Source organism: Podarcis vaucheri (genome assembly GCF_965113315.1).
Source record: "Podarcis vaucheri genome assembly, chromosome: 11".
Lineage (NCBI taxonomy): Eukaryota > Metazoa > Chordata > Lepidosauria > Squamata > Lacertidae > Podarcis > Podarcis vaucheri.
This window is the reverse complement of record NC_138749.1, coordinates 56,681,485-56,702,316: the sequence shown is the minus strand read 5'-3', so window position 1 is coordinate 56,702,316 and position 20,832 is coordinate 56,681,485. Positions and strand designations below refer to the sequence as shown.

The window sequence follows — 20,832 nt, the reverse complement described above, 5'->3', positions numbered from 1 at the left end:
ACAATATCATCATTTGAATGAAGTATTTAAGAAAGATAGGATATGAGGGTTTGGGGATATATCACAACCTGTTGGAATGTAATGTAAAAGTGTTGTCTAAAATGCGGAAGATATTACTGGAATGGGAGACAAAGGATAAGCAAGTAAAATCCTCAATGATACATTGGGCAATATATATTGGTCATAATATAGATATGGAAGCATGGGAACGATTGTGGAATATGGATATAAAATTTACAGCATGTTACTCTCTAAGAGAAAATTATATGAAAATGATATATTGATGGTACCTAACACCGAGTAAATTGGCAAAAATGTATAAATCCAAATCAAATCAGTGTTGGAAATGTAAAGAGAAAGAAGGTTCTTTTTATTATATGTGGTGGTCTTGTAGTAAGGTTAAGGTTTACTGGGAAACGATATATACCGGTAATGAAAATTAATGGATAAACCAATATTTTGCAAAACACAAAACAACCACCACCCATACTTGCAATCAAATCCTACCTAGAACAACAAATGGGTGTGATACAGCCAACCAATGGGATACCTCTTTAAATTAGTTTTGCTTCATGCCTCCATCATTGTTCCTTTCATCACTATCCTCTCTCCTGCACTTCATTTCCTTCAGTTTATACAATAAGTTAGACAAAAAGAGCAAAAGTTTTTTGAGACCTTTTATGTGGGGTAAATAATTTGCATAGCTATTTTACTTCTGAAGCAGGAAAGGGACGCACATTAAAATGCAGAGTGCTGCTCAATATAACAACAAAAAAGGAGGATACTCACACCTCCCCCTTACGAGAAACAAACCATCAACAAAATGATCAACTGTTTATGGAAAACTGGAGGCCTTTTTTTTACTATCTGCCACAGTATTTTAGTGATATCGTGAGCAGGATTCAAGATAAGAGAGGCAGCAAAAAGTATAAATAAATCAGCAACTAAGGATAAGAATAAAAACATCAGGGTGAGAGGGAGGTGGGAAGTCAAAAACAAAAGTGAATGCTATATTGCTATGGTTCACCATTGGTGGTCCAGGGGGTCTGTGACACCCTTCACATAACAAAAACTACCATAGAGGTATCATAAATTTCAAAAGTAGGGGGTCCATGGCTTGGCTTTTGAAAAGCAGGGGATCTGCAGTCCTTAGCTAACTGGGAACCACAGGTATACTGTACGTGAAGTAAACTGGTTAGAAACGTTTGAAAATTTAATAGAAAATATTACAGAAAAGAAAAGAAAGCCATCTCAGAGCTCTGTGGTATCCATTTACACCAGTGGTTCCCAACCTTTTTTTGGCCATGCCCCACCTAAGCATCTCTAAAATCCTGATGCCCACCCAGGTCGGATTTAGGTTTGATGAGGCCCTCAGCTACTGAAGGTAAAGGGGCCCTTTATATGTCCAGCTGTCCTTTGTCAACAACAAACTGTTGCTGTTTTTGTGTGTTGAATATATGCTATACAGTAATTTATGGACCTAATAGGTATCTAAAGCCATTTGCACATAACAAAACATGTATTTTATCAAAGTAATTGTTGAACTGAAATACAATTAAGAAGTACATTAATAGTGAAATAATTATTAAGCTCTAACTTAAAAGGATTTTTTATTCATAACAAAATAATGCAAACACATTGGCATTTGGCAATAACAAGTTCCTTTAGAAACACAAATTACAAAGACTCATAATCCAGTGTCTAGAAACTTGCTATAACATGAAATAATAATAATAGCAAACCAGTGATATATTAGTTAGCAGGCGGGGCCCTTTACTTACACCATAGGAGCCTACACAACACAAAACACTGTTGCTGTATGTTGGTTTTATTTTATTTGTTTTTATTTTGTTTTCTTTGTTTATTTTATGTTTGTTTTGGTTTCTCTTATATTTTGGAAACGTACATCCAGGTGTTTTTTCCTTTGATTTTTTTGGGGGCCCCCAAGAGTGGGGCCCTAAACTATAGCTTGTTTAGCTTAAACCTAAATCCGGCCCTGGGCCAGTAATTCTTATTATTCAAAAAGTGAAGTCCTATTCACGTGGAGGAAGCCTAAAAGGCCATTCACTGTTAAATAACTCATTCTCGATTCCCCCCCCCCTAAAAATCACATTGCCTCCCTGTGGGTCATGTGCCCCGCGTTGGGAACCACGGGTTTACACCCTGATGTTGCCCAGCAGCGTTGATGCAACCTGTTCCCAGAAGGCCAGTAGCACGCGGACAGAAAATGTGCAAATCGGTGTGTGTCCCAATCCTGGAGGGCTACGTGTGTTTTGTGTGTTTTACGCCTCGGACGTCCAGGTTTGCCTCTCGCTTCCGAGAGGAGGGCGCATGTGGCGAGGTTGGGGAAGGCGCACGTGGAAAGAGATTGGGGCAAACGAAGCGCCTCCCTGCCGCGGCGGGCAGAGCAACAAAACGCAGGCAGCGCCGCCGTGCGCCTTTCCTTTCTTCCTTTCCCCGACGAGCTCCAAGCTTTTGAATCTCCCCGCCCCTCGACGCCGGCCGGGGCACCCCCGGCCCCTTCCCCTGGCTGGCTGGCTGGCTGGCTGGCTTGGCTGGCTGCAGAGCAGGAGCGCGCCTCGCCGCTGCGCTGCCGCCGCTGCTTCTCCTCCCTCCGCCGCCATACTGCGGGGCAACCCAAACTTGTTACACACTGGCACCAACTCCTCCTCCTTCGCTGGCCGCCCCCGTTGCCATTCCCATCAGTTGCTGCCGAGCGCGCAGCGAAGGGCCCGCGAACCTGTTCCCGGGGATCAATGCAACAAAATAGCCGAGAGGATCCAGAAGTTGGAGAGCAACAGCAGGTAAAGGGCGCTTGCTTCTTTTTTCTGCATGCTGCAGCGGATCGCGGGAGGCGGGGAGGGAGGAGGAGAAGGGGAAGGAGAAGGCGGCGTGCGGGAGGAGCCGCCGCCTCCGTCTTCTGCAACCCCCTTCGGATCCGCTGGAGGATCTCGGGCTGGGAGGAAAGAAGCGCTTCTTCTCCCTTCGCAGGTTTGCAAAGACGGGGCTTTTTTTTGGAGAGAGTGGTTTTTGCGCGGGGAGAGGGCGGCGCTGGAATGCGTTTTGCGGGGCTTTGCTGGTGGGAGCGCAAGGGCGAGCTATGGACGCCGGTGGTTGCTGGAGGAAAGGCACTCTCTCCTCGCTGTGTTTGTGTGTGTGTGCATGCGTGTGTTTGGGGATAGGGCGAGCGGCAAGCCCATCACCATCGTAATCGCTGCAGTCATAATTCTTCCGATCGGGAGGCGGGGTGGTGGTGGTGGAAAGGACCGGGGCTGTGCGCCCGGGGCTGGCGGGCCCCGGGAGGACTTTATTGGGGTCTCGATCGACGCCGCTTGCCGCTCCGGTGGGCGCGCAGGGAGTGGTGGGCGCCTTGCCATCGCGGGCTGGGGGAGGGATACAGGAGAAACTGGCGTGGCGACGGCTGCCTATCTCCAAACACCCCCCCCCCATACGCTAAAAAAGCAAAACACGACCCCAAACCCTTTCGCCGTCCAAAGGTAACTTGGGTTTGGACGCGGCGAGAAAGAGACCGCAGCGTGGGTTTGGACATTTTGCGTTATTTCAGCGTTATTTCGCTGCATCGCTTCCACCCAGCGGCTCCCCGCTTGGGCGCTTTGCAGCCGGAGTGCATGCATGCTTGCATCCTCTGCAACCGGTGTCTAACATGTTCACCTGCCTGCGCAGACGCTCCGGTGAATCCGCCTCGTCTCCCCGACGCCCTTTTATTTATTTTTTATCAATGGGGGCAACGCAGCCTCTCTTTGTGTGCAAGCTTCAAGGGAAGAGGTGGGCTTCCACTATTGCCCTGTCATGATTTAGGGGGCTGCGTCTGTGTTTCTTCCGCCTGGTGGTGGTGGTTGGTGAGGACGTTTAAAAGGTCTTTTTTTCCCTGCCTCCCCGGTGAGATTTTACATAAGGCTGAAGGGAAGGGGCCTTTTGCAATAATGGAGTTGCTGTGGAAAGAACTCAAGGAAAGAGGGCGTGGGGGAGAGAAGAATTAATCTGCTAAACTTTTCCCTGGAAACGGATGCAATATCATTAGCTTTCCATTTTAATCCGGGTTGAGTGGCTGCTGTCTTGCCCCTATCATTAATGTTTATATTTATGGGGAAATATATTGCCACTAGCTAAGGGAATTAAAAAATAGCCGGTGCTTATGGGCCCGGACTGACCCAGTGGAAAATAACCAATGATGCTCTGGATAGTTTCAAAAAACCAAACAAGAACCCAGTGTGGTTTGACAGGTTGATAAATTTCCTCTCTGGATCTGTTGACAAGTCCTCTCTCAGAAAGCTACTTCCCTGCGGCAATATAGAGTGCTGTACATCTTGTTCAATGGAATAGGGGTAGTAGAAATATCCTCCTGAAACTGGGGTGGGTTAGGGCAAGGAATCTGAGTCTGTGTGTCTTCCGGTCATGGACAGAGTATTTTGGAGAAGAGGATGTTGAGTGGGACCGCAGTGCACCTGTTGTCCCCATGCGCCTGTCCTCAGTTGGGCTCGCGATGATTGCCAGTGTAAACATGGAAAAGATACAGAAGCTGCCCCCCCCCCCCCGCTTTTTGATAAATCTAACACTGCAAAGAGCTCCCTGGGGGCTATTTCTGAGCTTAAACCTGCATGTGTATTTTCTTAACATCAAGTCATTCAAAACTTAATTCTGTGTATACATACGTTTTTCAAAACATTATCTTTTGACCTTAATGGGTTTTAAGACAAACCCTTTTCAGTGGCGCTGTGTTGTTGTTGTTTTTAAGGCATGGGCTGAGATGACATCAGGTGCCCTTGGGCAGTCCCTCATTCCCTCCAAACTGGTTCGAAGCGGGATGCTGCTCTCCTGCTTTCATGTTATTTGGGACTGTGGTCTGAAGATCCCATGCAGCTTTCAAGTGTAGCTTTCATGTTGGGGTTTTGTGCTTCACGAATGGGTGTGCCCGCAGCAGAGTAATATTACACAATTTATTATTATTTTTTAAAAAAATACCACAATAAAAGGGATGCATGATAAAAGGGTTTTAACAAGCGGTTGGCACTATTATATGCTGTTGTGCCATGGGATGGGCAGATGGTGAGAGAACCTTCTTGACAACAGCTTCAGAGGACACCCAAAATTCACTGACTCCGCAATGATACTACTGAGTGACAAGAATAACATTGGGCGGAGAGTTCCTCCTTGGAGCCCTTTATCCTATTAACATGAGTTTTTGGGATAGTACATCTTCCATCTTAGCCAGGTTTAGGGATAGGAGACCTGAGCTAGGGAGCTTTGTTTGTGGGGAGAGGCGTGGGGCTGTGTTCTCATCATTCTTCTTGACAGCCGAGACCCATGGTGCAAACCATTCACTGACAGACCTGGCAACACGGACCTGACTAACTTGGCTTTTATGTGTGCAAATTTTGCAAGGTCACTGTGCATTCACATGATGTGCGTGTCAGGTTCATGCATGCAAAATTATTATATCAGTGGGGATAAATTGCCCAGGAAAACTATGCACCAGAACTGTGAAATGGGCTGCAAATGCAACAACAAAATGGTATTTAAAAGTTGAGTAGGTAGAGGAGGAACCAAAGACTCTCCTTGCATGGGCTCAACATAGCCTCCACCCTTTTCAGTAAAAATCTAAAGGCTGTCTGTCTCCTACACTTCTAGAGATGTATGTACACATTATTTCCCCCAAGGATTAGACTAGTTCACCCAGCACTTCAAATCCCTGCAGCCTTATCACCTGATGGTCTGTCTGTTCAGGTGGGCCTGATAGTGGACCAGTAAATATCTCTCTTGTCTATGTAATCCAATTGCAAACTACTTAAGAAATTGTAGATTATCCCATGTAATTACCCCATGCTTTTCTTTCCATTATCTTATTCCTGTTCACATTTTCCTCTGATTTCTATTTGGACTGATTTTGCATTTATCTTGTGCATATAAAGTTCTTCTGTGCAGTGAAGGAACAAGTCAAAACGGCACTTCTGCTGAATTTTAATGGGGTGCATTTTTTAATTAAGAAGTCACATAGCCTTGTCAGTATTAAGCTTTCTGCTTTATCTGAAAGGCAGTGATTTTTCATATTAGAAGGCTTTGATTCTATGTAATAGCAATAGTGCCCTTATGAATGAAGAACGTTTTTGGATTGAAACTAATTTTTGCTGTCACTGTCAGTTTGGTCATGTGAGAAGGGCCAGCAGACAAGTGGTTCTGATGTTGCAGAGCTGATTTCCTGACTGATTTGATAAGAAGGATAGTTTTCCACTATGAGGGGGAAACCAGAAAGGCACAAGTTGTGCTGCGTTCCAAAAATGTAAGACAACGAAACATTTTTTGATTGAGAAACAAAGCTTGCCCTGGACATTGAAAGAAAGATGCTATTCTTCTGCTATTTAGTCACAGGCCATTCCTTACTCCCTGATAATATTCTCTGGAACACAAAAGGTATTGCAATATTGAAGCTTCTTTAACTTGTTGTTGTCCTACAACATTGCATTCCATTCCTTAATCAGATTTTTCTGTGCTGTTTCCAGCAATGTTATGTTTGAGAGTAGCACTCAATAGAAAAATTACCCTCCCCCATCATGCTTCAAATAGCACCAGGCCCATAGGTAGCGAAGAGAGGGTTAAAGTGAGCTGTGTGATTTTCTGAACAGGAGATTAAATAAATCTCCTATTACAAATGCCCATAGATGAAGAACAAAAAACCCTTCCTTTGTTTGCAGATCTATTTTCAAGATGCAATATCTAATTCTCTCTCAGTCCTCCTTTCCCCTTGTGTATGTATGGTAGCAAACTTAATTGTTATTCAGTAGGCATCCAACAGAGTGAACGTCTTAAATCATTAGCATGAGTTTCATCAGAGCCAAATCCAGGGGCTTCTGGAAGTTGGGCAACAAATCACCCACCTGTTGATTTACCTGTTGACTGAGTCTGCAGCTGTGCAGCATAGCGAAGATGCAGTTTATGAAAGTTTCATGTTTTTATTAATAGGCACCTAACGTACATGGATTGTGAGCTAGAGACTGATTTCATGGTTTGGGGATAGGATATGCTGCTTGTGCATGGCAGTTAAAAGACACTGGTGGCTTCGCATCAAGCTCTGGTTCCCATAGGGTGATTGTACAGAGGCTGCTTATTTTGCAATCTTTCTGATGTTGGTGCAGGAAGGTTCTGCATCAGTTGTTGTTTTTCAGAGCACAGGCTGTGTTTCTAGTTGTTTAACGCACTATGGCGCATCCTGTGAGCCTTAGGCCTTAGGAAAGCAGGAGAGGGAAAAGAACATGTTACAGTTTGAATTGCGCTGCCCTTGTGAGAAAGAAAAGCAATTGCGATCAAGATACGGGAGCTGACTTGGAAGGTACCATTCTGGGGATGGAACCTATTTACAGCGGTACCTTGGTTCTCAAACTTAATCCGTTCCGGAAATCCGTTCCAAAACCAAAGCGTTCCAAAACCAAGGTGTGCTTTCCCATAGAAAGTAATGCAAAATAGATTAATCCGTACCAGACTTTTGAAAACAACCCGTAAAACAGGGATTTAACACGCGTTTTTCTATCTAACGAGATCATTGATTCATAAAAATAAAGCAATAAACAATGTGCTGCAGTCACACAATTAATCAGTAGTTGAACTGGGATTCACACAGTCACAAAAACAAACAAAAAAGAGCTGCAAAAACAAAAAATGCAAAATAAATAGCAGAAACACACAAACCTCAGCGTAACACTGAAAACGGAAGCGTAATGCTCAAAACGGAGCACATTTGGCTTTTAATGTTCACAAACCGGAACACTTACTTCCAGGTTTGCAGTGTTTGAGTTCCAAGTTGTTTGAGTACCAAGGTGTTTGAGAACCAAGGTACCACTCTATATGACTTCAAGAAGATTTCATAGATGTTCCAGCTACTTCATTACGATGGCTACGGTTGCAGTCCTAATGCACACTCAGGTGGGAGTCAGACTAGTTAGAATCAGAAGGCCTTTATTTTGAGTCACATGTTTCAGATTGTACTGCATAACTGAAATCTTAAGTATGCTTATTAGGAAGAGAGCCGCACGGACCTCAGTGGAATTTACCTCCAAGTATATCCCAGGCTGATTTACGGTTTGGACTGACTACCCAAACAAAAGTCAAGTGCACTTGTACGGACTGTTCTGGTGTAAATACATCTACAGTGGTACCTCGGGTTACATACGCTTCAGGTTACATACGCTTCAGGTTACAGACTCCGCTAACCCAGAAATAGTACTTTGGGTTAAGAACTTTGCTTCAGGATAAGAACAGAAATTGTGCTGCGGCAGCAGCGGGAGGCCCCATTAGCTAAAGTAGTGCTTCAGGTTAAGAACAGTTTCTTGTTAAGAACGGACTTCCGGAACGAATTAAGTACTTAACCTGAGGTACCACTGTACCAGCATTTGTAGAAGGCAATTGCACCCCACCAGCACTGACTCAGATATATAAGCTAGGTGCCAAATGGCTCCTTTAACCAAGGTAACAGTCACCAAAACAGAACGTCTGGTTGCCATTTTGGTGCAAGACTGCTCTACAGTCTTGTTTTTCATATGATGGACTGAGTGTGATTGATTCTCAGTTAAACATCTGACTAGTTCAGATGACAACCACGAGCTAGGTTAAGGGTTTTGAGAACCTAAAAGAAGAAAGGCCACTCAATTCAGAGACAGTTCCCATATATTTTGGCCTATTCCTCTTTTTCTTAATGGTGACTGCTACTTCTCAGGCTGCACAGAAATAGCATATTGGTTCCAGAAATTCATTCCAATGTGCAGATAAAATATAAGGGATAGAATTCTACAGGATGTGATATTAGTGTGTGAAAACAGTCCAGATTCAAGGATCCACAGGCATGTAGCTCCAGATCAGTGTTAGAAACTGAGATATGAAAGCTACTGTATTTTCCGCTCCATAAGACACACTTTTTTCCTCCTTAAAAGTTAGGTGAATGAAATGTGAGTGAGTCTTATGGAGCGAATGGTGCTGCGCAGAGAGGGAGAGCTGGGCAGCGCCCCTTCATCGAAGTGGGAGGAGGAACGGAGACCCTTCTGTTCTTCCTGCTTCACTGAAGGGGCGCTGCACAGCTCTCCTTCTCAGCGCAGTGCCTTTCCTGCGAAGGAGAGGCGCTGCGCAGAGAGGGAGAACTGCTCAGCGCCCTTGCAGCGACGCGCCTGTCCCACGAAGTGGGAGGAAGAACAGAAGGGGCTCCTTCTGTTCCTCCTCCCGCTTTGCGGAAGGGACGCTGCCTCTCCTGGCTTCTGCCTTAGCGACGCGCAGCCTCTTCCGGGCAGGGGGAGCCTTCATCCCGCTGCCCGGAAGAGGCTTGGTGCGGCTATCCCAGAAGCCAGGACAGCCAGAGGCTATCCCAGAAGCCAGATCCCTCTAGCTGTTCTGGCTTCTGGGATTCAGAATCCCCCCCCTTGTTTTCCTCCTCCAAAAACTAGATGCGCCTTATGGTCTGGTGCGCCTTATAAAGTGAAAACTACGGTATATGGCACCTTAAACCCAAGTTATGGGCACAACAATGGAATGTCCAGGCACGCTTTTTTATAACAAGAATACAAAGCTGAAAATGAATGAACTGCGGCTAAAATATTATCTTCATTTTTCACATGGTCTAGTCCTTCTCCTGCCCACTCCTCTAATATTCTTAAGAGGGTCTCTTCTCCAGTCTTCAGAGTGTAGCTGGAAGTGGGGAGGCAGAAAAAGACCCTCTTTTCCTTCCACTCTGCAGTTTTAACCTGAAATCTTAGGCACAGTACTGCGCCCAGAGCTCAGAAACTGCTCTCGCTAATGAAATTCCCTGTCGCAAAATGCGCCTAGAACAGGGGTCGGCAACCTAAGGCCCATAGGCCACAAGCAGCCCATGGGGGTCGTTTAACCAGCCCATGGGCCCCCGCTGCCCACTTGGGGAGCCCTGGTCGGTCGGCTCCCGTGGAGCAGAGTGGGGACCGCCTTCTGTGACGCTAGCTGGCTTCCCATTGGCTCCAGGCAGCTCCTGAAGCCAATGGGAAGCTGTGCACGCCTCCTCCACGCCAGAAGGAGCGCCGCAAATAGCGTTTGCGCATGCATGCACGTTCACACACACACACGCGCGCTCCAGCCCACCGAGGTGTCTGTGGGACCGTGAACCGGCCCAAGCCACAAAAACTTTGCCGACTCCTGGCCTAAAACAATGGGAGTTTCGAACACTGCGGGAGATGGTGGAGATGCCAGGCGCCATACTTGGTCACAAGTACAGTGGTACCTAGGGTTACATATGCTTCAGGTTACAGACTCCGCTAACCCAGAAATAGTACCTCGGGTTAAGAACTTTGCTTCAGGATGGGAACAGAAATCGTACTCTGGCGGCACAGCAGCAGCAGGAGGCTCCATTAGCTAAAGTGGTGCTTCAGGTTAATAACAGTTTCAGGTTAAGAACGGACCTCCAGAACGAATTAAGTACTTAACCCGAGGTACCACTGTAGTCGAAAGCCAAGTGCGAAATGCGCAGGGCACCTGGCTAATTTTGAACACTGCCACTGGCGAGTCTTGCACAACTCCATGTTCCAGGAATTGGATAGTCCTCATCCATGATGAGATGTGAATTGCCATGAGGGGTTTGGGTGGCTGTCCTCCTTAGTTCGGGGGGGGGGGGGAGAGAATGCTCTTTTCAGTCCTACAGCTCTTAGAATCAATTCTTCTATCGGAATGGCTGGGAGAGCAGAAAAACTATGAACATAGGTGATCGTTGTCAAAGTGGCTAAACCAAATACTTCTGAAATTCATAACGCCTCTTGTTTAGCCCAGAACCTATTATCCTACTTTGCATGAGAAAAGAGTCTAGAGGGTGAGAAAAGAACATTTCATAACAGAAAATACCCATTTGTGGTGGTGTAAAGGGAACTGTTGGAGCTCAATAGTATCCCACATGTTTACGCAACCCCTTTACAAACCTGAATTATTTAAGCCTTTGCAGCCTGATCCACAGTTATGTCGTCTGCATTGCTCTTACCTTCATTATAGATCAAGCACAGACGTCACTTGCTTTCTTGCGCTGGACCCAGCGCTCAAAACTTCCATTGTTCTACGTGTGTTTTGTGACAGGGAATTTTATTAGCACCACCAGTTTCTGAGCTCTGGGTGCAGTACGGTGCCTAAGATTTCATTATTGGGGGTTGGCTGTATACTTCTTGGTTTTCCCACATGTGCAGAAGCGCTCTATTGTGCCATGTGCGTGCGCAGAAGCGGCGCCTCTAGATGCGGACTTTACGGGGTACATACGGACCCCCGGAATGAATTAAGTTCATATCCAGAGGGTCCATCGTAATATTTCAGCTACAGTTCATTCATTTTCAACTTTGTACAGTGGTGCCCCGCAAGACGAATGCCTCGCAAGACGGAAAACTCGCTAGACAAAAGAGTTTTCCGTTTTGGAGGTGCTTCGCAAAACGAATTTCCTATGGGCTTGCTTCGCAAGACGACAATGTCTTGCGAGTTCCTGCTGGTTTTTTCCCCTTCCCCCCCTTTTTCTAAGCTGCTAAGCCGCTTATCAGCTGATCCGATCAGCAGATAAGCCGCTAAAAGCCACTAATAGCGCTAATCCGCTAATCCGTCAATGGGCTTGCTTCGCAAGACGAAAAAACCGCTAGACGAAGAGAATCACAGAACGGATTCTTTTCGTCTTGCGAGGCACCACTGTATTCTTGTTATTTAAAAAGTGCGCCTAGACATTTCTAGGTTTAAGGTGCCATTTAGCTCATAGCAGGGGTCGGCAAGGTTTACCTTACCTGAGCCGATTCACTCCAGCGGATATCCTTCTGTGGGCCGAATCACGCCTGTACGCGCCTGTGATTTCAGGTGTCTGTGCAGATGTGATTTTCGGCGCCGTGGAAGTGAGTCCCTGTGCCGTGCTGTGCCGGTTTAGTGCAGCGCGCGGGGGCTCACCGAGTGGGTGGCTCGGTTCGGGGGCGCCTCGTGGGCCAGTTAAACGACCCCCATGGGCCGCTTGTGACCCAAGGGCCTTAGGTTGCCTAACCCTGGCTCATAGCTTTCATATCTCAGTTTCTAACACTGCCTCAACTATTTGTACCGTGTTCTTTATTCTAGCAGATCAGGGTGACCAGGTGACAGCAAAAACTGCAAAAAAAATTTTAGCAGGGGCAATTAGAATAAGATCTATTATTTGATTATTGACATAAACCTCCAGAATGTATTTTGTATAGTTAAGCTTTCATCCCTGTCTTCAGTGCATTTATTTTATTTTATAGCTATGGCTAGTGGCTGATGCAAATAAAGATTATTCTGATTCTGTAGGGGCAAATAGGCGGACTGAGGTTTTGCAAGTATTTTTTTAAAAACATGCTCACAAAATCCTTTTAGAGATGTTTCTGCAACCCTAAAATACATATAGAATTACAGAGTTGGAAGGGACCCCGGGGGTCATCTAGTCCAGGGGTCAGCAAACTTTTTCAGCAGGGGGCCAGTCCACTGTCCCTCAGACCTTGTGGGGGGCCGGACTATATTTTGAAGAAAAAGTATGAATGAATTCCTATACCTCACAACCCAGAGATGCATTTTAAATAAAAGAACACATTCTACACATGTAAAAACATGCTGATTCCCGGACTGTCCTTGGGCCAAATTTAGAAGGCGATTGGGCCGGATCCGGCCCCCCGGCCTTAGTTTGCCTACCTATATTCTAGCACAACATTTTCAATGCAGGAAATTCTGGAGTATCCCAATAGATGGGTGCGGGTGGCTGTTCTTTCACGCGGTGATAATGGGGCACTCAGATTTTATACCACCCACGCCAGCCATATGGAAGTTCTTTCCATGTGGAAAGTCCCTAATGTTTGTAGTGGCTAAAGTGCCAAAACAACTACTTGTGTGTTAAAGGCTTTCTCAAGTGTTCCTGCCTTGCAGAAGGAAAGGAAATGAGATACATGGAAGTGAGTCCAGACTTCTGTGCCTGCTGACCTTAGAGCCATTGGCAGCACCCTTGCAAACAGATAAACTGCAGAATTGCGTTTTTGTTTTGAAAACGGAAAGAGATAGTTGTTAGCATAGAGGCTAGCATGTTTAATTTTTAAGAACTTCACTGAAGTATTTTAAAGTAGCTTTAAGCGTATGCATACCATGAATTGTGCATGTGTTGATCTAGTTTCTCCTAGGGTTGGCAACGTAGCTATTTTGAGCAGGTTCTGTTGGCAAGGCAATGTTCTACCACATCCTGCCGGGGCTACAAGTGCCAGGGGATGTTATAGTTTCTTCTGTGTACATTCTTGGAAAGATGGAGTCTATTATTATTAGAGACTACTAGTTGCTGCTAATCCTTAAGTAGACATACACTTTTAAAAGCGTGTTAGGATAAATTGTACTGTGTCCAGTTCTGGGCACCACAGTTCAAGAAGGACACTGACAAACTGGAACGTGTCCAGAGGAGGGCAACCAAAATGGTCAAAGGCCTGGAAACGATGCCTTACGAGGAACGGCTAAGGGAGCTGGGCATGTTTAGCCTGGAGAAGAGGAGGTTAAGGGGTGATATGATAGCCATGTTCAAATATATAAAAGGATGTCACATAGAGGAGGGAGAAAGGTTGTTTTCTGCTGCTCCAGAGAAGCGGACACGGAGCAATGGATCCAAACTACAAGAAAGAAGATTCCACCTAAACATTAGGAAGAACTTCCTGACAGTAAGAGCTGTTCGACAGTGGAATTTGCTGCCAAGGAGTGTGGTGGAGTCTCCTACTTTGGAGGTCTTTAAGCAGAGGCTTGACAACCATATGTCAGGAGTGCTCTGATGGTGTTTCCTGCTTGGCAGGGGGTTGGACTCGATGGCCCTTGTGGTCTATTCCAACTCTATGATTCTATGAAGTTTCCTGAACTCAGAGGCATTTGATTTCTGCTTAGGCAGCACGTGTTTTGAACCCCTTTCAACAAATGTCAGAATATCTGCCTGCCTTCACCCTTAGGTGGCTAAATACTGTTCTGCTACCTGGACTAACTGAGCCATAGAAATTCCCCTCATCTTTGCTTAATTGTTCCGGTATTGGTTAGAAATGCATAATTTCGACAGCTGTTCCTAGATTTTCAGGTTTTTCCGTAACTAACTTCTTGTCTAAGTAAAACTGATTTATGACTTTAGAGGAATCACATACGGAAATCCCACACTACTCCTGCCCAAAGTATTTTGCAAACACTCTTTGGGTTAGGGGAGAGCTTTCCAAATTGTGTGTCGCGACACGTTCGTGTATCAGCTGCAGTGTGTGGGTGTGTTGCACAAATCCCCCCCATGCGTTAGTTTAACCTCCAGTTCGCTAGTAAAGCTGAATTACTGTGTTGCGAAATGACGCATGTCTAGAAAGTGTGTCACCAACATGAAATGTTTGGAAAGCTCTGGGTTAGGGAAATACTGACCATTTAATGTTAGTAGCCTTTAGTGTTGTAATGTCTTGTCACAATTTGTTTTTTCTTCATCTCCTTTTTGCATGAAAAATTGACTATGCATTACCACTTATTAAGCTTGCAGGTGACATGCTGGCAGTTCTAATAAATGTGTGGCCCAGGAAGGCTTTTTCTGGCTGCCATCTATACCAGGTATAGATGCATCTTTACCAGCGGTCAGCAGACCTTTTCAGCAGGGGGCCGGTCCACTGTCTCTCAGACCTTGTGGGGGGCCGGACTATATTTTGGGAAGGAGAAATGAATGAATTCCTATGCCTCACAAATAACCCAGAGATGCATTTTAAATAAAAGAACACATTCTACTCATGTAAAAACATGCTGATTACCGGACCGTCTGCGGACTGGATTTAGACGGCGATTGGCCTGGATCCGGTCCCTGGGCCTTAGTTTGCCTACCCATGATCTATACCAGTGTATCTCCATACTGTGACATTCTCTGGCACAAAATAGGCAGCATAGTAAAATGACGCACGCTGTTGGAAAATCAAACATTTTATGTAGTTCCATGTTTTGTTGCTGCTGTGGCCATATTGTGTTGAGCACTATGGGTAGCAATCAGTACCTAAAAAATTTCAGAATTGAATTCGTTCCCGCTCCTGCCCTCCTTTCTTTTTAAACACACACAAAGAGTAGCTGATGTCAGGAATATCACACCCTGCTAGGATTTTCTACCCATACTTGTTGCTTTGTTTTGCTGTATTGAAAAATTGGCCTTTGCCCACAGCTAACATACTCCTAATCCAATAGTTGACAAATATCAAACTTGCGCCAACTATAGATTGGCATTTGTAAGATGCTTGACTGCAGGGTTCAAAATTTATCGGGCACATTTTGCACCCAGCTGTCGCCCACTTGCAACCAGATGAAGATGCCTGGGCGCCATAACGTCTCTACCATCTGGAGCTGGAGATCCTTGGATCTTGCCTGTTTTCACACACTAACAACATACCCAGTAGAATTCTACCCGCATTAATTCATCACAATCAGAACGAATTTCAGGAAGCCAAAAGTTGTGTTGAAAAAATATGACTTTCAAGCCGTCTGGCTTCAAAATGGCAACTAGACATTCCATTTTGGCGACTGCAGCCCTAGTTTAAGGAGCCATTTGGCCCCTAGCTTATATATCCGAGTTTCTTTTTTCTTTTTAAATATTTTTATTAAACAATTCAACATAACAGATTATCAGTCCAAATAATCAATTATTTCCCCCCCTTTTTCCCGCTCCCTCCCTCTCCCCCCCCCGGTTTCTTTACACATATTGTTTTCTGCATGTTATAAAATTATACATATCCTTGCCTTGTCTATCATATGTTCAACTAACAAATTTGTGGATGTTTATTCAAAACCTGCCAAGGAGTCCAGATCATTTTGTTGTCTTTATATTTGTATATTTGTAAAAAGTTCCCATTCTTCCTTGAAGTCACAATTGTCCTTATCATGCAGTTTGTATGTCAATTTAGCCAATTCCACATAGTTCACCAATTTTTCTTGCCACTGTTCTTTCGTTGGGATTTTCTCATTCTTCCATCCTTGTGCTACCAAGGCTCTTGCTGCTGCTGCAGCATACATAAATAACTTATTTATTTTTCTTGGCAGGTCTTGTCCTACAATCCCTAATAAGAATGCTTCTGGTTTTTTTTTTTTTTACAAAAGTCATTTTAAACACTTTTTCAATTCATTATAGATCATTTCCCATTTTAAAAAAAAGTTCACTACATGCCCACCACATATGATAAAAAGTAGCTTCTTTTTCTTTACATTTCCAACATATATGTTACCCGGTTTTGTATATTTTTGCTATTTGTGCTGGTGTGATATACCATCTGTACATCATTTTCATATAATTTCCTTTCAAGAGAGAACATTCTGTAAATTTCAGATCTACCTTCCCCAGTTTTTCCCAGTGCTCAAATTGTATACAGTGGTACCCCGCAAGACGAACGCCTCGCAAGACGGAAAACCCGCTAGACGAAAGGGTTTTCCGTTTTGGAGGCGCTTCGCAAAACGAATTTCCCTATGGGCTTGCTTCGCAAGACGACAGCCCATAGGGAAATCTCCGGGACAGCGGGGAAGCGCAGCGCGTCTTCCCCACTGTCCTCGGACCTCCTCCCGCCGCTCGGCTTCTCAGTAGTATTCCCTCTTTGTCCTTTTAGTAGTAAACCTGAAGGAGCATCTCCACCCCCATCGTTCAGCCCAGACACTGAGGTCCAGCTCCGAGGGCCTTCTGGTGGTTCCCTCACTGCGAGAAGTGAAGTTACAGGGAAGTAGGCAGAGGGCCTTCTTGGTGGTGGCGCCCGCCCTGTGAAACGCCCTCCCATCAGATGTCAAGGAAATAAATAACTGACTTTTAGAAGAAATCTGAAGGCAGCCCTGTTTAGAGAAGTTTTTAATCACTGGTGTTTTAATGCATTTTTAATCTTTTGTTGGAAGCCGCCCAGATGGGGGGTATAAATTTATTATTATTATTATTATTATTATTATTATTATTATTATTATTATTATTTCTTAGTTAAAATCTTATCAGTGCCTCAAATAGGCCAAAGTGAATAGACAGCTTTTGCAACCTGACTTGCGGTTTGTCTTAAGGCTGAAAGGCAGGTTGTAATTTTAAATTTATAACTACAGAAACACACACGTCTTATAGCTACAAGCACCCTGATGGCCTCAATCTGATAGACTTGGATATAATGAATCATACAGATTAGAATCATGCAAATCAAGCTATAGTTTAGATAACCTATTAAAGACAAAAGAGCAGAGCTGTATTGTCTGGGGGGTTTTTTAGTTGACACCTCTAACCTCTACCTTACTTTTTTTCCTGTGTGTGGTTTATCAAGGAAAAGATTGGTTTGCCTAACACTTTCCCTTGCTTTTTCCTTTTTCTTAAAAAAACCAAGCTTCTTTCTTAACACTTCAGTAAATAGACGTTTTAAGCCGCTCCTCTGAGACTTTTTCTAACACTTCCTCAGCTATCAAACTTTCTACAGGAAGTGGGCGTGTGGTGCAAACAACCTTCAAAAGGCAGCGAGTTCTGCCTTCTGTTGTTTAATTGCTCTTTTTATGAGCTTCACATCCCTCTGGCAAAGGGGCTCAGTCCAGTTCCTTCGCTGTCACACATGCAATAGAACACCAGTTATTTTAATTGTTTTATTTACAGTGGTACCTCGGGTTACAGACGCTTCAGGTTACAGACACTTCAGGTTACAGACTCTGCTAACCCAGAAATAGTACCTCGGGTTAAGAACTTTGCTTCAGGATGAGAACAGAAATCGTGCTCCGGCGGCGTGGCGGCAGCAGGAGGCCCCGTTAGCTAAAGTGGTGCTTCAGGTTAAGAACAGTTTCAGGTTAAGAACGGACCTCTAGAACGAATCAAGTACTTAACCCAAGGTACCACTGTATTTCAAAAAATGCTTTTCAGAAAACTATGAAACAAGTTATTGCCGTGGGCACGTTGTTTTGCACAAACCAATTTGTTTTTTTAGTTATTTATTATTTTTAAAAACATAAGCTTGAGGCAGCCCGGAGCAATCTGCAAAGAAATGCAAAGTATTTTGTTTGGGACTTAGGAGCTGGTTCACAGGTGTGTATATCAAAACAAACATAGGGTCAAAGTAGGGATGCTCAGGCCTTCAAGACTACTTTTTGCCTCTGCTGTCATATTTTTGCACAGAGATTTCAGCACCATTTGCTCTCCGCTGCACCATGTAGCTTACTGTAAGTCAAGCTCATTGCAGAACCCCGGCTTGGTGGTGAATGAGGAAGACCCTGTGTAAAGAGCAGCTCTTAATCTCTCAAGGAGCCTTGGCTGTGCAAGACGTTGCTGCCATGAGTCACGAGGCTGTTCAGACAGGTTGCTTTAAGATGCCCATTCAGTTCCCTCCAGGTGTGCAAATTGGGTCCTCCCTTAAAGAGGGCATGTATTGCAGTGAGACCTGGACAACCGACAACCTGTGTTGTGGGTGGGTACAATTGGTCAGCCACAACACCCGATTGGTAGGTCCCTCGAAGCTGGGTGCAATCTGGCCAATGGGACGCAGTCCAAATAGTTTGAGGGACTTATTTATGCCCATGCACGTGACCCAGAGTTTCCTCTTTCGGCGTGTGCATTCGCAACACCCGCCCACCTCTTCCTACCTTTAGGGCTTGTTGCACTTGACCTTGCTATGCCGTCATCTGCCGTTGGGACAGGGGCACAGCAGGAATTTCCCCCACTTGGCTGGTTGGGTGGTGCCATTTGGATTTTGCCTGCCGCGTAGCAAATCGTCACAACTTGTAAGGTTGTGGATAGGCTCTGGCTCAGGTGATAGGGATGGGAGAATGCTCTCGCCATCCCTATGTGAAGGGTATTCCATTGAAGGAATCCAGGGACTTGATGGTTTGGTCAACCCATGAGAGGGGGCTGTGCCCGTGCCTGAGTCGGGGGGGGGGCATTTGGGTGGTGGAGTTAGCCCATTCCCGGCTTTCTGCTTATCCAAGTGTTCACCCTAGGTTGACCTATGCTGGTGCCCTGGGTCAATGCTATCTGCAAGGCAGGGAGCTAGTCGAACCAGAGCCTATGCAACCAGTCACTTTCTGTAATTAATAAAGTTGTGGCCTAGATTCTGCCAAAAACCAAACCAAAATTTGAGTAAAGTGTGAATTTATTTAGGGGGAGGTTTCTGGGTCTGAACATGCAGATGACCTCCATATTCTTATTAACATAGCATGAATCCTTCTAAGTCTCGGTGGTGCCAGAACCATTTTTGGCTTGCTAGGGTGCTAAATTCTTCCTACATTTGGTAACACAGTCTTCAACTCTGCATTGTTGCTTCTTAATGCCGTGTGCCTGTTTTTTTAACTGCTGTTGTTCAATAGTGGAACTAGGATGTCAGATACTCATCCGGAGCATTTGCTTGGCCTTTTTAATACAGTCGTACGTTGGAAGTTGAATGGAATCCATTCTGCAAGTCCGTTCAACTTCCAAAACATTCAGAAACCAAAGCGCAGCTTCTGATTGGCTGCAGGAAGCTCCAGTCGGAAGCCCCGCCGGACGTTTGGCTTCCAAAAATAGTTCGCGAATCAAAACAGTCACTTCCAAGTTTGCAGTGTTTGGGAGCCAAAACGGTCAAGAACTAAGCTGTTCAAAAACCAAGGTACGACTGTACTTTGAAGAGAACAATAGATGATTCCCTCCTGCCTCCCTGGTGGTCCTTTCACCTGTCCTTTCTCACCGATCGTGGACGCTTCCTTATCCATTTTATACCACAAATTATTGTGGAACCCCTCTTTGTTGTTGTTGAGTCGTTTAGTCGTGCCCAGCTCGTCCTGACCTCATGGACCAGAGCACGCCAGGCACTCCTGTCTTCCACTGCCTCCCGCAGTTTGGTCAAACTCATGCTGGTAGCTTCGAGAACACTATCCAACCATCTCGCCCTCTGTCGTCCCCTTCTCCTTGTGCCCTCCATCTTTCCCAGCATCAGGGGTCTTTTCCAGGGAGTCTTCTCTTCTCAAGAGGTGGCCAAAGTACTGGAGCCTCAGCTTCACAATCTGTCCTTCCAGTGAGCGCTCAGGGCTGATTTCCTTCAGAATGGATAGGTTTGATCTTCTTGCAGTCCATGGGACTCTCAAGAGTCTCCTCCAGCACCATAATTCAAAAGCATCAATTCTTCGGCGTTCAGCCTTCTTTATGGTCCAGCTCTCACTTCCATACATCACTACTGGGAAAACCATGGCTTTAACCATACGGCCCTTTGTTGGCAAGGTGATGTCTCTGCTTTTTAAGATGCTGTCTAGGTTTTAAGATGCTGTCTTTGGACTATAGAGTAACTTAAATAGAAAACAATCTTTAGAAAGATGTTTCCTCCAAAAGTATTTTATTTTAAAAATCTGATTTAAATTTTAAAAATCTGGTTTATTTATTTTTAAAATCATTGATTTTTATCCACCCCAGTAGAAACTACCCTACAGAGGTGAAGTTTACCTTTGTTGCTCCATCCACTGTCTCTGTCCCAGCCCATGTGGCCCTTGGAAGCTTGCCCAGAGAGAATTCGGCCCTCAGACTCAGAATGTGACCCCACCCTTGTACTATGCGTCTTAAGTGATTTGATCCTGTGCTCTACTGTCCTTGTTCCAGTCATGGAACATGCAGTGAAAATGTAAGAGGTTTTTCAGTGCATACATTAAATGTAGGATGGGGAGAGGAAAGCAGGGATGTGTACATTTGCTTTCCTTAATGTAACTAACAGCAGTCCTCCTTGAAATTAAATTACTCATTTTCATGTTTCCAGGAGCGAACCCACGGAATGTACATATCGAATGTCATTAATTCTACTTAAATCTTTGTTATAGAGCTTTGACCTTAATGCTCTGCTTAGCCCCCTGGCAGGCAGACAAAACAACTAAACTGAA

The 20,832-nt window shown here is 45.0% G+C and overlaps 1 protein-coding gene across 4 annotated transcripts in view; it reads left to right on the top strand.

Annotated features, from left to right (window-relative positions):
• Window positions 1-2,407: 2,407 nt before the first annotated feature.
• The window catches only part of LOC309542672 (semaphorin-4D-like), a 122,332-nt gene continuing 103,907 nt past the window's right edge, over window positions 2,408-20,832 (top strand). For 3 of the 4 annotated variants that reach the window (XM_082241547.1, XM_082241544.1, XM_082241546.1), the window contains exon 1: window positions 2,408-2,804. The gene's annotated coding sequence lies outside the window, so the exon portion shown is untranslated. Of the gene's footprint in view, window positions 2,805-2,875; window positions 2,992-20,832 lie in introns of those variants that run through there. The other variant, XM_082241545.1, reaches the window with a different exon arrangement.